Raw genomic sequence first — 13,716 nt, 5'->3', positions numbered from 1 at the left:
CCAATCTCTCTTCATCCATCCCAATCCCCCCATCCCCCTTCCCCCTATTTTTACCCCCCTCCACCCCACTTTTGCGCCACCTCCGTGCGCAGCCAGCGAGCGTTGATTGGTGACGCAGTTCACCGATCAACCTTCGTGCTCGCTTTTTTATCCTTAGCCCCCTTTGCACCACCTCCGCACACACATCCCGCAGCCACAAAACTTTGATAAGTGACGCACATCACTTATCAGAGCTTGTGCCTGCCGTTTTTCATTTTTTTCACCCCTTCTTGTGCCACCTAACTACAACCCTAACTGTTGATCCCTGCCCGATCTCTATTCATCAACCCCAATCCCCCCAGCCCCCTCTTTTTACCCCCCTTTGCGTCATTTCCGTGTGCACATTTAGCAGCCGCCGAATTTTGATAAGTGACACAATTCACTTATCAAAGTTCGTGCCGGCTGTTTTCCATTTTTCTTTTTCACCTCTCCCTTTGAGCCACCCCTGTGCACACATCCAGCAGCCACTAAATTTTGATAAGTGACGCCATTCACTTATCATATCTAGGACCTGCTGTTTTAGACTTTTTTCACAGGTATTTTGCTCCCCATTTCCTTTTAGCTTTTTCTTACAGGATAGTGTGCACCAATCACTAGCCCCCCCAACACATACACAGTTATAAATAAAGTACACCCAAGCACCATATTTACACAAAAAAAGTCCCGCCCATCACGTTCCTCCCAACAGCGCTATTCAATGGAGGAGGCATATGCTTTACTTGCCTCCGACACTGATAGCGAGGATGACGATCCGACTTTTCTTTATTTTTCGGATTCTTCATCCTCTTCCTCTTCCCCCTCCTCATCTTCCTCCTCGGATCCTGCGGAACCGCCACGCAGATGCTCCAGGACAGAAGATGAGGCAGCGCCCACCATGCCCGCAGCTGATTCAGCAGATTGTTATGATTGAGTCACCGTAGGAGGCAGTCACAAAAATAGAAGCTACGTCCAGAAAACCAGAGAAGTTGGCAACTATCAGATTGCAGACCCCTGAACCTATCCACACAACTTGCAGTAGCCGTGGGGGGTTCCTATGGTGCCCTAGACCCCTCGATCATAGCCGGAGAGCTAAATAGCCTAAAGACAGAAAAGGAAATCTAAACTAACCCAGAGCAGACCCCAAAGTAAAAGGCAGCCCCCGACATATAATGACGGTGAAGCAAGATGAAAAAACACTCACACAGATAGAAAGATAGGCTGAGCAAACGATGGGGCCCAAGCTAACTAAACAGAACAGGAAAGGAAGGTTGCTGTCTGCAATCTGCCAAAACCCTATCAAAGACATAAGCCAACAAGCTGATATGGAAAAAGACCCTGAAGCAGCTAGGCTTCAAAAACTAAATCAGCACTCAGGTATTTTCAGAAGACAGAGCTAAAGGAATTCAGCTCACCCCAGCAGGGAATGGCAGAAATCCAGAAAAACAAAGCAAAACAAAGTCAAAGCACAAATGCAAAAAGCCGAGCAGAAAACTTAGCTTTAGAAGAGCAGGAATTCAGACTGGTCTCCAAGGATCCCACAGAGAAATCACCCGCAGGGCAGAAGGGCGTTGGCAGCCTTATATCCAGTCAGTAACTCCACTCAGCCAGTCATCATCATTAGGCTCAGGTGTTTGATAATCAGGCTCTCTACCTTTCTTTACCAGAAGAGGGAGTTCCTCGGGCCTCAGTAGTGAAGGGGAAAATGAACTCACAACAGTACCTCCCCCTTGAGGAGGGGTCACCGAACCCTCAACCACGCCACCAGGGCGATCAGGGTGAGCCCGATGAAAGGCACGCACCAATCTTTTAGCATGAATATCAGAGGCAGAGACCCAGGAATTATCCTACTGACCATAACCCTTCCACTTAACCAAATACTGGAGTCTCCGTCTAGCCAGACGGGAATCCAGTACTTTCTCTACCTCATATTCCATGTTACCTTCAACCAATACAGGGTCTGGAGGTGCCACCCCCGGAACAACAGGTTCAACAAACCTTTTCAACAAAGATTTATGGAACACATTATGGATTTTAAATGTGACAGGAAGAGCCAAACGAAAAGAGACTGGATTAATAATCTCCAAAATCTTGTAAGGTCCAATAAATCTAGGCTTAAACTTAGGAGAAGCCACCTTCATAGCAATATTTTTTGATGATAACCACACCATATCACCAACCTTAAACTGGGGACCAATGGTCCTATGTCGGTTGGAAAACCGCTGGGCCTTTTCCTGGGAGAGAGATAACTTATCCACCACTTGGTCCCAGATCTGGTGCATTCTCTCCACCACAGTGTCAACACCTGGGCAGGCAGAGGGCTCCACCTGCCCTTAAGAAAATCGAGGATGAAACCCAAAGTTACAAAAAAAAGGTGACATCAAAGTGGCAGAACTAGCTCTATTATTTAAAGCAAATTCGGCCAAGGGCAAAAATGAAACCCAATCATCCTGATCAGCGGAAATAAAACATCTCAAATACGACTCCAAGGTCTGGTTTGTTCTCTGTGTCTGCCCATTGGTCTGAGGGTGAAAAGCAGAGGTGAAGGACAACTGAATTCCCAGCTTGGAACAGAAAGTTCTCCAAAATCTAGACACAAACTGAACTCCTCTGTCAGATACAATGTTCTCAGGAATCCCGTGCAAGCGAACCACCTATTGCAAAAACAGGGGCACCAACTCAGAGGAAGACGGCAACTTAGGGAGTGGTACAAGATGAACCATCTTAGAGAACCTATCACAAATCACCCAAATAACAGTCATCCTTTGAGAGACAGGCATATCAGAGATGAAATCCATTGAAATATGGGTCCATGGCCTCTTGGGGACAGGCAAAGGCATCAACAACCCACTAGAGCGAGAACACGATTTAGACCGGGAGCAAGTCCCACAGGACTGCACAAAATTCCTGACATCACGAGACAAGGAGGGCCACCAAAAAGACCGACTCACCAGATCTCTAGTACCAAAAATACCTGGATGACCAGCCAAAGCAGAGCAATGAACTTCATACATCACTCTCTTCTTCCACTGGTCAGGAACATACAACTTTCCACTGGGACAACGCTCAGATTTGTCCTCCTGGAACTCTTCCAGAGCACGTCTCAAATCGGGCGAGATGGCAGAAAGAACTACCCCTTCGCCTAAGATGGTAGCAGGCTTGGTAACCACAGGAGAATCAGCAAAGAAGTTCCTAGAGAGGGCGTCTGCCTTGACATTCTTTGTTCCAGGAAGAAAAGAAACCACAAAATCAAAACGTGTAAAAAACAAGGCCCACCTAGCATGTCTAGGGTTCAAGCGCTTAGCCGACTCTAGGTAAATCAAATTCTTGTGGTCAGTGAGGACCACGACTTGATGCTTAGCTCCCTCCAACCAATGTCTCCACTCCTCAAATGCCCATTTCATGGCCAACAGTTCCCGATTCCCCACATCATAGTTACGTTCAGATGGAGAGAACTTTCGGGAAAAGAAAGCACAGGGATTCATTTTAGATGATACAGGACAGGATCCTTTGGGGACAAAACAGCTCCTGCACCAATCTCAGAAGCATCCACCTCTACCTGGAACGGAAGTGAGACATCAGGTTGCCGCAAAACTGGGGCGGAGGTGAATCTTTGCTTCAGCTCCTGAAAGGAAGAAACAGCCTCCGGAGACCAATTTAACACATCAGCACCCTTCTTCGTCAAATCAGTCAATGGCTTGGCAATACTAGAAAATGTTGCTATAAATTTCTGATAAAAATTAGCAAAACCCAAAAACTTCTGGAGGGCCTTCAAAGAAGTGGGCTGAACCCAATCGTAAATGGCCTGTACCTTGGCCGGGTCCATTTCAATAGTTGACAGGGACAAAATAAATCCCAAAAAAGAAATCCTCTGTACTCCAAAAAGGCATTTAGATCCTTTGACATACAGGGAATTCTCCCTCAAGATCCAGAACACAGTCCGAATATGTTCCACATGAGAATCCCAATCCTTGGAGAAGATCAAAATATCATCCAGATAGATAATCAAAAATTTATCGACAAAATCTCGGAAAATATCGTTCATGAAGCACTGGAAGACAGAAGGGGCATTAGTGAGCCCAAAAGGCATCACCAGGTACTCAAAATGTCCCTCCGGAGTATTAAACGCCGTCTTCCATTCATCCCCATGCTTAATGCGAATAAGATTATACGCCCCCCTGAGGTCAAGCTTGGTAAACCAGCAAGCACCTTTAACTCTGGAGAATAGATCAGAAATCAGGGGTAACGGATACTGATATTTAACAGTAATTTTGTTGAGGGCACGATAATCAATACAAGGTCTTAATGATCCATCCTTTTTGGCTACAAAAAAAAAACCGGCACCTAAGGGTGACGAGGATGGTCTAATATGACCCTTCTCCAACGCCTCCTTAATATAGGATCGCATAGCCTCGTGCTCAGGTACAGATAAATTGAAGAGCCGACCCTTGGGAAATTTACACCCCGGGCTCAGTTCAATTGCACAGTCATAACTCCTATGAGGAGGCAGAGACGCAGACTCATTCTCACTAAATACATCATAAAAGTCCGCCAAATAATCAGGAACATCATGCGACTGAGGAGAGGTGGAAAACACCGGAGCCTCACTAAAGGCACACCGACAACCCCAACTCACCACAGACACAGATTTCCAATCCAAAACTGGATTATGAATTTGTAACCAAGGAAACCCCAGAACAATAGTATCATGCAGATTATGCAACACCAATAATCTGCAATTTTCTTGATGGTCGGGGGTGACCCGCATTACCACCTGGGTCCAAAACTGAGGTTTATTTTTAGCCAAAGGAGTAGCATCAATCCCCCTCAAAGGGATAGGCGTCTGCAGAGGTGTCATCGGAAATCCACAACGTTTAGCAAAATCCAAGTCCATTAGGTTTAGGGCTGCTCCCGAATCCACAAAAGCCTTGGCGGAAAATGTGGACAGGGAGCAGATCAGCGTAATAGCCAGAAGAAACTTAGGTTGAACACCACCAACAGAAAACGTGTGTGCAAAGCGTTTCTCTCGTTTAGGACAGACAGAAATAATATGCGAGGCATCTCCACAGAAAAAACACAACTTATTACGCCTTCTGAACTCCTGACGCTGCTCTCTGGACAAAACTCTATCACATTGCATAGGTTCAGACATTTGTTCAACAGGTGGCCACACCTCTCGTGCAGCTTTCGTTCGCGCAAACGCCGATCAACCTGAATGGCTAATGACATAGAATCGTCAAGACCAGAGGGAACAGGAAATCCCACCATAGTATCTTTTACGGCTTCTGACAACCCCTTCCGAAAGAGAGCAGCCAAGGCATTATCATTCCAGGTAGTAAGTACTGCCCACTTTCGGAATTTTTGACAGTACAATTCTGCAGAATCTCGACCCTGGTTCAATGCCAGCAGGGTCTTTTCAGCCTGATCAATGGCATTAGGTTCGTCATACAACAACCCCAAGGCCTGAAAAAATGTGTTCACATTAGTCAGAATAGGATCATCTGGTTTCAAAGAAAACGCCCAATCCTGGGGATCGCCACGTAGCAAAGAGATGACAATTTTAACCTGCTGCGCAGAGCTCCCTGACGAGTTAGGCTTCAAGGCAAAAAATAATTTACAATTATTTTTGAAATTCAAAAATTTAGACCGATCCCCAAAAAATACATCAGGTGTAGGAATCTTTGGTTCAGCAGCATGTGAATGAGCAAGGTAGGCGGAAATTCCCTGCACTTCCGCAGCGAGCTGCTCCACATGATCAGACAATTGCTTTATCTCCATTGAGAGAAAAAAAAAATTCCCCCTACGGCCTCAGAGATATAGAGGAAAAAATATACACACTTTTTTTTTTTTAATTACAATTCTTTCCTGCTATTGAGTACCCTAGGATCTGCGGTATGGCGGGTGATTCTGTTATGATTGAGTCACCGTAGGAGGCAGACACAAAAATAGAAGCTACGTCCAGAAAACCAGAGAAGTTGGCAACTATCAGATTGCAGACCCCTGAACCTATCCACACAACTAGCAGTAGCCGTGGGGGGTTCCTACGGTGCCCTAGACCCCTCGATCACAGCCGGAGAGCTAAATAGCCTAAAGACAGAAAAGGAAATCTAAACTGCCCTAACAGACCCCAAAGTAAAAGGCAGCCCCCCAACATATGACGGTGAAGCAAGATGAAAAAACACTCACACAGATAGAAAGATAGGCTGAGCAAACGATGGGGCCCAAGCTAACTAAACAGAACAGGAAAGGAAGGTTGCTGTCTGGAATCTGCCAAAACCCTATCAAAGACATAAGCCAACAAGCTGATATGGAAAAAGACCCTGAAGCAGCTAGGCTTCAAAAACTAAATCAGCACTCAGGTATTTTCAGAAGACAGAGCTAAAGGAATTCAGCTCACCCCAGCAGGGAATGGCAGAAATCCAGAAAAACAAAGCAAAACAAAGTCAAAGCACAAATGCAAAAAGCCGAGCAGAAAACTTAGCTTTAGAAGAGCAGGAATTCAGACTGGTCTCCAAGGATCCCACAGAGAAATCACCCACAGGGCAGAAGGGCATTGGCAGCCTTATATCCAGTCAGTAACTCCACTCAACCAGTCATCATCATTAGGCTCAGGTGTTTGATAATCAGGCTCACTACCTTTCTTTACCAGAAGAGGGAGTTCCTCCGGCTTCAGTAGTGAAGGGGAAAATGAACTCACAACAGCAGACCCTGTGTGGACCTCGCCCCTCCGAAAATTATGAGCCACCGATTCCTGATTTTGTGGCAGAATCAGGAATCAAGTTTGACACCACCGGCCTCACAGAAATTGACTTTTTCAAAGTCTTTTTCTCTGAGGATTTTGTTAACCTCATGGTGGAGCAAACTAATTTGTATGCTCGGCAATTTTTGGAGCAAAACCCACGTTCATCCTATATTAACTGGTCTCCTGTGGACGCAGTTGAAATGACGCAGTTTTGGGGCCTGGTCCTCCACATGAGTATCCTGAAGAAGCCTGAAATTCAGCAATATTGGAGTCTTGATATTTTATACAACATGGTCATGGTCCGGATGCGTTTTCAGGCCATCCACAAGTTTCTGCATTATAACGATAATGCACAGTGTCCCGCACGAGATGACCCCAACTTTGACCGTCTGTTCAAAGTTCGGCCGGCCATCGAACACTTCAAGAAAGAGTTTGCTGAAGTGTACGTGCCCCAAAGGAACATCTGCGTGGATGAGTCCTTGGTCCATTTCAAGGGAAGGCTCAGATTCCGTCAATACCTGCCCAGTAAGAGGGCCAGGTACGGAATCTAACTCTATAAGCTGTGTGAGAGTACCTCGGTACACCCACAGGTTTAGAGTATACGAAGGAAAGGACACCAGGATTGAACCGAGTGTCCTCCTGACCTGGGAGTGAGTGGGAAAATTGTGTGGGATTTGGTGCACCCACTGCTGGATAAAGGTTATCACCTCTACACTGATAACTTTTATACCAGTTTCCCACTCTACAAATCCCTCTCTGTGTGAGGTACCGCAGCTTGCGGTACTGTCCGCAAAAATCAGAGAGGCCTCCCGAAGACGCTACTTGGGCAGATGCTCTGAAAAGGTGAGAGCAGGGCCCAATGTAGCGACCACCTGCTGGTGGTCAAGTACAAGGACAAGAGGGATGTCTTTCTCTTGACCACCATACACGGTGATGGCAGCGCCCTCAGCACTGTACGGGGTACCTCTGCACAGGTCAGCAAACCTGAATGTGTGCTGGGGTACAATAAAAACATGGGGGGCATTGATCGCTCTGATCAACTCCTCCAACCGTACAATGCTTTGAGAAAGGCCAAGGTGTGGTACAAAAAGCTGGCCGTGCACATCGTCCAATTGGCAATGCTCAACGCATTCCTGCTGTCACAATGTGTACACCACACCGATACATCGTACCTTGAGATCCAGGAGGTAGTGGTTAAGGCCCTGATGTTTGGCACTCTGGAAGGAGCGGGCCCCAGAATTTCCGGAACTGAAGGTGCTCGTATTGTACCAGGTCAGCATTTCCCGGTGGCGGTCCTGCAAACTACAAAAAGAGGTAAATCGCAAAAAAGGTGCCAAGTGTGTTACAAAAATGGAATATGCAAGGACACCATTTATCAATGCGACACCTGCCCCAAAAAACATGGCCTGTGTATGAATGATTGCTTCAAATTGTACCACACCTCAATGCACTACTAAATTACGTTACCAGAAACATTAGATTAGTTGGGGCACATCTAGATAAGTTCCTTTGGGGTCTAGTTTCCAAAACAATGTCACCTGTGGGGTTCTTTTACTGTTTAGGCACATCAGGGGCTCTGCAAATGGAAAATGACGCCCGCAGACCATTCCATCTAAGTCTGCATTCCAAAACGTCACTCCCTTCCGATCCCCGACGTGTGCCTAAACAGTTTTTTTCCCATATATGGGGACCAGCGTACTCAGGACAAATTGGACAACAACTTTTGGAGTCCAATTTCTCCTGTTACCCTTGGGAAAATTAAAAATTGGGGACTAAATCATTTTTGTGGGCACAAAATAGGATTTTTTATTTTCACACCTCAGCAGTATAAACTTTAGGCTACTTTCACACATCAGTTTTTGTGCATCAGGCGCGATGCGGCGAAAAGTGTAAAAACCGGATCCGGCGCCTGTTGCCACCGGATCCGGTTTTTTCCCCATAGAGTTTCATTATCGCCGCATCGCGCCTGATGCCTATGCGGCGTATCCGGTTTTTGCCAGATCCGGCAAAAACAGCCGATCCGGCGTCTGGAAAAAACGTTCTCTGCAACGTTTTTTCTCAGCGCCGGACCGGCTTTTTCCACAGCGCATGCCCGGACTCTGTGAATGTTAACCCCACAAGTTCTCGGTGAGAGAGAGAGAGATCTCTCTCTGTCACCCAGACACTTGTGAGAGATCTCTCTTGCTGGGCACTTGTGGGGTTAACACTCACAGTGTCTGGGTGAGAGAGAGAGATCTCTCTGTGGGGTTAACCCCACAAGTGCCCGGCAAGAGAGAGAGATTCTCTCGCCCAGACACTGAGTGTTAACCCCACATGTCTCTCTCTCTCTCCAACCCCCTCTCCTCTCCCCTCCCCTCTCCTACCCTCCCCTCACCTCCCTTTCAGCAGCTGTCTCTCTCAGCGGCTGTCTCTGTCCACCTCCTGCTGCGGCTCCTTTAAATCACGTCCGAGCCGTATCAGACGCCGCACACACATCCGGTGTCACGGCTGCAGGCCGGATCCGGCGGCCCGGCTTTTCGCCGCACGCCGCCGGACCCCACACACCGGATGTGTGAAAGTAGCCTTAGTGAAACACTTGGGGGGTTCACAGATCTCACCACATATCTAGATAAGTTCCTTAGGGGGTCTAGTTTCCAAAATGGGGTCACTTGTCGGGGGTTTCTACTGTTTAACCACATCAGGGGCTCTGCAAACGGAACATAACGCCCGCAGACCATTCCATCAAAGTCTGCATTCCAAAGCGTCACTTCTTCCCTTCTGAGCCCCAACGTGTGCCCAAACAGTAGTTTTCTCCCACATATGGGGTACCAGTGTACTCAGGACAAATTGGACAACAACTTGTGGGGTCCAATTTCTCCTGCTACCCTTGGGAAAATTAAAAAATTGTTACTAACAGATCATTTTTGTGACTTAAAAGTTAAATGTTAATTTTTTTTCCTTCCATGTTGCTTCTGCTCCTGTGAAGCGCCTGAATGGTTAATAATCTTCTTGAATGTAGTTTTGAGTAGCTTGAGGGGTGCAGTTTTTAGAATGGTGTCACTTTTGGGTATTTTCTGCCATATAGACCCCTCAAAGTGACTTCAAATGTGAGGTGGTCCCTAAAAAAAATGGTTTGTAAATTTTGTTGTAAAAATGAGAAATCGCTGGTCAACTTTTAACCCTTATAACTTCCTAACAAAAAAAAAAAATGTGTTTACAAAATTGTGCTGATGTAAAGTAGACATGTGGGAAATATTATTTATTAACTATTTCGGGTCACGGTTTAAGGGCATAGAAATTACAAGTTTGAAAATTGCAAAATTTTCAACATTTTTGCCATATTTCCATTTTTTTATAAATAAACACACGTTATAGTGAAGAAATTTTATCACTGAAGTGACGTACAATATGTCATGAGAAAACAATGTCAGAATTGCCTAGATCCGTTGAAGCGTTCCAGAGTTATTACCTCATAAAGGGACAGTGGTCAGAATTGTAAAAATTGGTCTGGGAGTTAACGTGCAAACCACCCTTGGTAGTGAAGGGGTTAAACATTTTTACTTTTACATGGAGTTTCTGAAGTGTAGTGGTTGTCATGTTCACCTCACACGCGAACGGTCCCCAGTTCGAAACTGGATAGAAGCATGACATTAGGCGTTGATATTAAAGCTTTTGACGTTGAGTCTTTGTTCTCGATGGCTCGTCATGACCACAGTAACCTTCCACAGCCGGTTTCTGTAGTGTAGTGGTTATCACGTTCGCCTAACACGCGAAAGGTCCCCAGTTCGAAACTGGGCAGAAACACGCTGTTACCCTTTGGTATCCAAGCTTTTGACTTTCAGTTCTTGATCTCGATTGCTTGTTGTCACCACAGTAAATGCTCGCATCTGGTTTCTGTAGTGTAGCGGTTATCACGTTCGCTTTACACGTGAAAGGTCCTCAGTTCGACACTGGGCAGAAACACAGCGTTTCTCTTGCAAAATAGCGCTTTTGACAATGAGTGCTTGATCTTTAATGCTTGCCATGACCACAGTAAACGCTCTTGTCTGGTTACTGTAGTGTAGTGATTGTCCTGTTTGCCATCCTCCTGAAAGTTCCCTGTTTTGATCCCGGGCAGAAACATGTGGCTTTTCTTTATTTTGATCACAAACGTCTATTGTTGGCTTAATTAGCATTAGTTAGCATATTCTATTGCTGGTTTAATGAGCATTACTTTTACCAATGTGATTATTTCTACCCGTTTTTGCTTTTGGCAAGCATGTGTGTTTTTGACAGTGTCTAAGTGTTCCTAATTCAAGTAACACCTGATAGGATCAAGGTGCGAAAGCAGGCATCTAGGTGCTTTTTCTTTTTGGCTTTTGGACAAAGGCATGAGAATGTTTTGTGGAGCATGGTTTGGTTTCCCTGTGTGTTCTTTTTCTCCAATAGCCTGACAAATAAAAGGTTCCTGTGTTGCAAAATGCACTTTGTCCTGTCTTCAGACATAGAAGAAGACCTCTTGACTTTGGCTGGATCTTTTTTTTTTCAATTTCATTTCAGTATGTTTAAACATCTTTAGCTTTGCATGGAGTTTCTGAAGTGTAGTGGTTGTCACGTTCACCTCACACGCGAACGGTCCCCAGTTCGAAACTGGGTAGAAGCATGACATTAGGCATTGATGATAAAGCTTTTGACGTTCAGTCTTTGTTCTCGATGGCTCGTCATGACCACAGTAATCTGTCGCAGCTGGTTTCTGTAGTGTAGTGATTATCACGTTCGCCTATCACATGAAAGGTCCCCAGTTTGAAACTGGGCAGAAACACGATGTTACCCTTTGGTGCCCAAGCTTTTGACTTTCAGTTCTTGATCTCGATTGTTTGTTGTGACCACAGTAAAAATTTCTATCTGGTGTCTATAGTGTAGTGGTTATCACATTCCCCTCACATGCGAAAGGTCCCAGTTCGAAACTGGGCAGAAGCACGGGTTTTTCTCTTGGAAAACGATCCTTTTGACTTTCAGTGCTTGTTCTTTATTGCTTGCCATGACCACAGCATTTTTTTTTTTTAATCGGTTCGTTTTTGTAGTGTAGTGGTTATCACGTTCGCCTAACACGCCAAAGGTCCCCAGTACGAAACTGGGCAGAAACACGATGTTACCCTTTGGTATCCAAGCTTTTGACTTTCAGTTCTTGATCTCGATTGCTTGTTGTGACCACAGTAAACATTTCCATCTGGTTTCTGTAGTGTAGCGGTTATCACGTTCACCTCACACGCGAAAGGTCCCCAGTTCAAAACTGCTCAGAAACGCAGGTTTCTCTCTTGGAAAACGATCCTTAAGACTTTCAGTGCTTGTTCTTTATTGCTTGCCATGAGCACAGCATTTTTTTTTTTTAATTGGTTGGTTTCTGTAGTGTAGCGATCATCACGTTCGCTATACTCGTGAAAGGACCTCATGTTGTGAGTTCATTCTCTGGTCCACCAATTGTGAGTTCTCCTTCCAGACTCCCTCTGGTGGTAACAGGAGGTAGTGAGGCTGATTTAATACCACCTGATAATGAGGATGACGATTGGACTTCAGGAATCTTAGACTAGATTTAAGACAGCCGACACCCTAAGTCAGTGCTGGTGATTACTTCTGGCTTCTGAGGTCTTGGTTTTCAGCTCTGTTCCAGCCTTCTCAAAGCTAAGTGTTTTTGCTAATGTTCACATTTGATTTTGTTGGTCTATTCAGTTTTTTGTGTGTTCAGCCAGTCCCGGCTGGGGCTGTGCTGAATTTCCACTCTTATTTATCTGTATTTGCCAATTTGCTTTTTAGTCCCTTATTAGATTGGCCTCTTTTTTGCTCTGTCTCAGAATATTTCAGAGTGCTGATATAGCGGAAGAAGTCTACTGACTTCAGGGTTAATTTTGTTATCAGGCGTGTTGGACATTATTTTTGTAGGGTTTTTGGCAGATTGCAGACAGTGTCTTTCCTTTCCTATCCTTTATAGTTAGTTTGGGCCCCATCGTTTGCTCAGCCTATTTTCCTGCGTGTTTGTTTTCATCTTGTTTCACCGTCAATACATGTGTGGGGGCTGTCTATTCCTTTGGGGTCTGCTCTGGGGCAGTTTGTTTTCCCCTTTTCTTGCTTTAGGCTTATGTAGTCCTCCGACGGTGATGAGGCATCTAGGTCATCGTAGGAATGCTCAACTGCTACTGCTAGTTGTGTGGATAGGATCAGGGATCTGCAATCTACATAGTTACCAACCTCTCTGGTTTTCTGGGACTTGGCTTTTTGTTGTCCTCCTCGATAACCCATACATAACAGAATCACCAGCCATACCGCAGATTCTAGGGTACTCAAAAGCAGGAGAAAATTGTTTAAAAAAGAAAAAAAGGAAAAGTGTCAGAATTTTTTTATATATATATATTTTTCCTTTTTTTCTGGGGCTGTAGGAGGATTTTTTTTCCAATGGAGATTAAGCAATTGTCTGATCGTGTGGAGCAACTTGCTGCTGAAGTGCAGGGAATTTCCACCTATCACATTCAGTCACATGCTGCTGAACCTAAGATCCCCACTCCTGATGTATTTTCTGGGGATCGGTCTAAATTTTAGAATTTTAAGAATAATTGTAAATTATTTCTTGCCTTGAAGCCTAATTCATCGGCGAACTCCGTGCAGCAGGTTAAAATTGTCATCTCCTTGCTGCGCGGCGATCCCCAGGATTGGGCTTTTTCCCTGACACCTGAAAATCCTATTTTGACTAATGTGTATGCATTTTTTCAAGCCTTAGGGTTGTTGTATGATGAACCTAATGCTGTTGATCAAGCTGAGAGAACCCTGTTGGCATTAAACCAGGGTCAGGATTCTGCAGAGTTATACTGTCAAAAATTCCGAAAGTGGGCGGTCCTTACTACATGGAATGATAGTGCATTGGCAGCTTTCTTTCGGAAGGGTTTATCAGAGACCATAAAAGATGTTATGGTGGGATTTCCTGTTCCCTCTGGTCTGGATAATTCTAT

General features: G+C 45.2%; 2 non-coding genes across 2 annotated transcripts; both read left to right on the top strand.

The window, feature by feature from the left end:
- The first annotated feature begins 10,467 nt into the window (after window positions 1–10,467).
- Window positions 10,468–10,540, top strand: TRNAV-AAC (transfer RNA valine (anticodon AAC)). Its single transcript has one exon. It is a non-coding gene; the product is annotated as a tRNA-Val (tRNA).
- Window positions 10,541–10,626: 86 nt separating this feature from the next.
- On the top strand, window positions 10,627–10,699 carry TRNAV-UAC (transfer RNA valine (anticodon UAC)). Its single transcript has one exon. It is a non-coding gene; the product is annotated as a tRNA-Val (tRNA).
- The last annotated feature ends 3,017 nt before the right edge of the window (window positions 10,700–13,716 follow it).

This window comes from Dendrobates tinctorius, unplaced genomic scaffold, assembly GCF_039654945.1.
Source record: "Dendrobates tinctorius isolate UK_male_01 unplaced genomic scaffold, ASM3965494v1 ptg000332l, whole genome shotgun sequence".
Lineage (NCBI taxonomy): Eukaryota > Metazoa > Chordata > Amphibia > Anura > Dendrobatidae > Dendrobates > Dendrobates tinctorius.
This window is presented reverse-complemented; position numbering and strand designations above follow the sequence as displayed.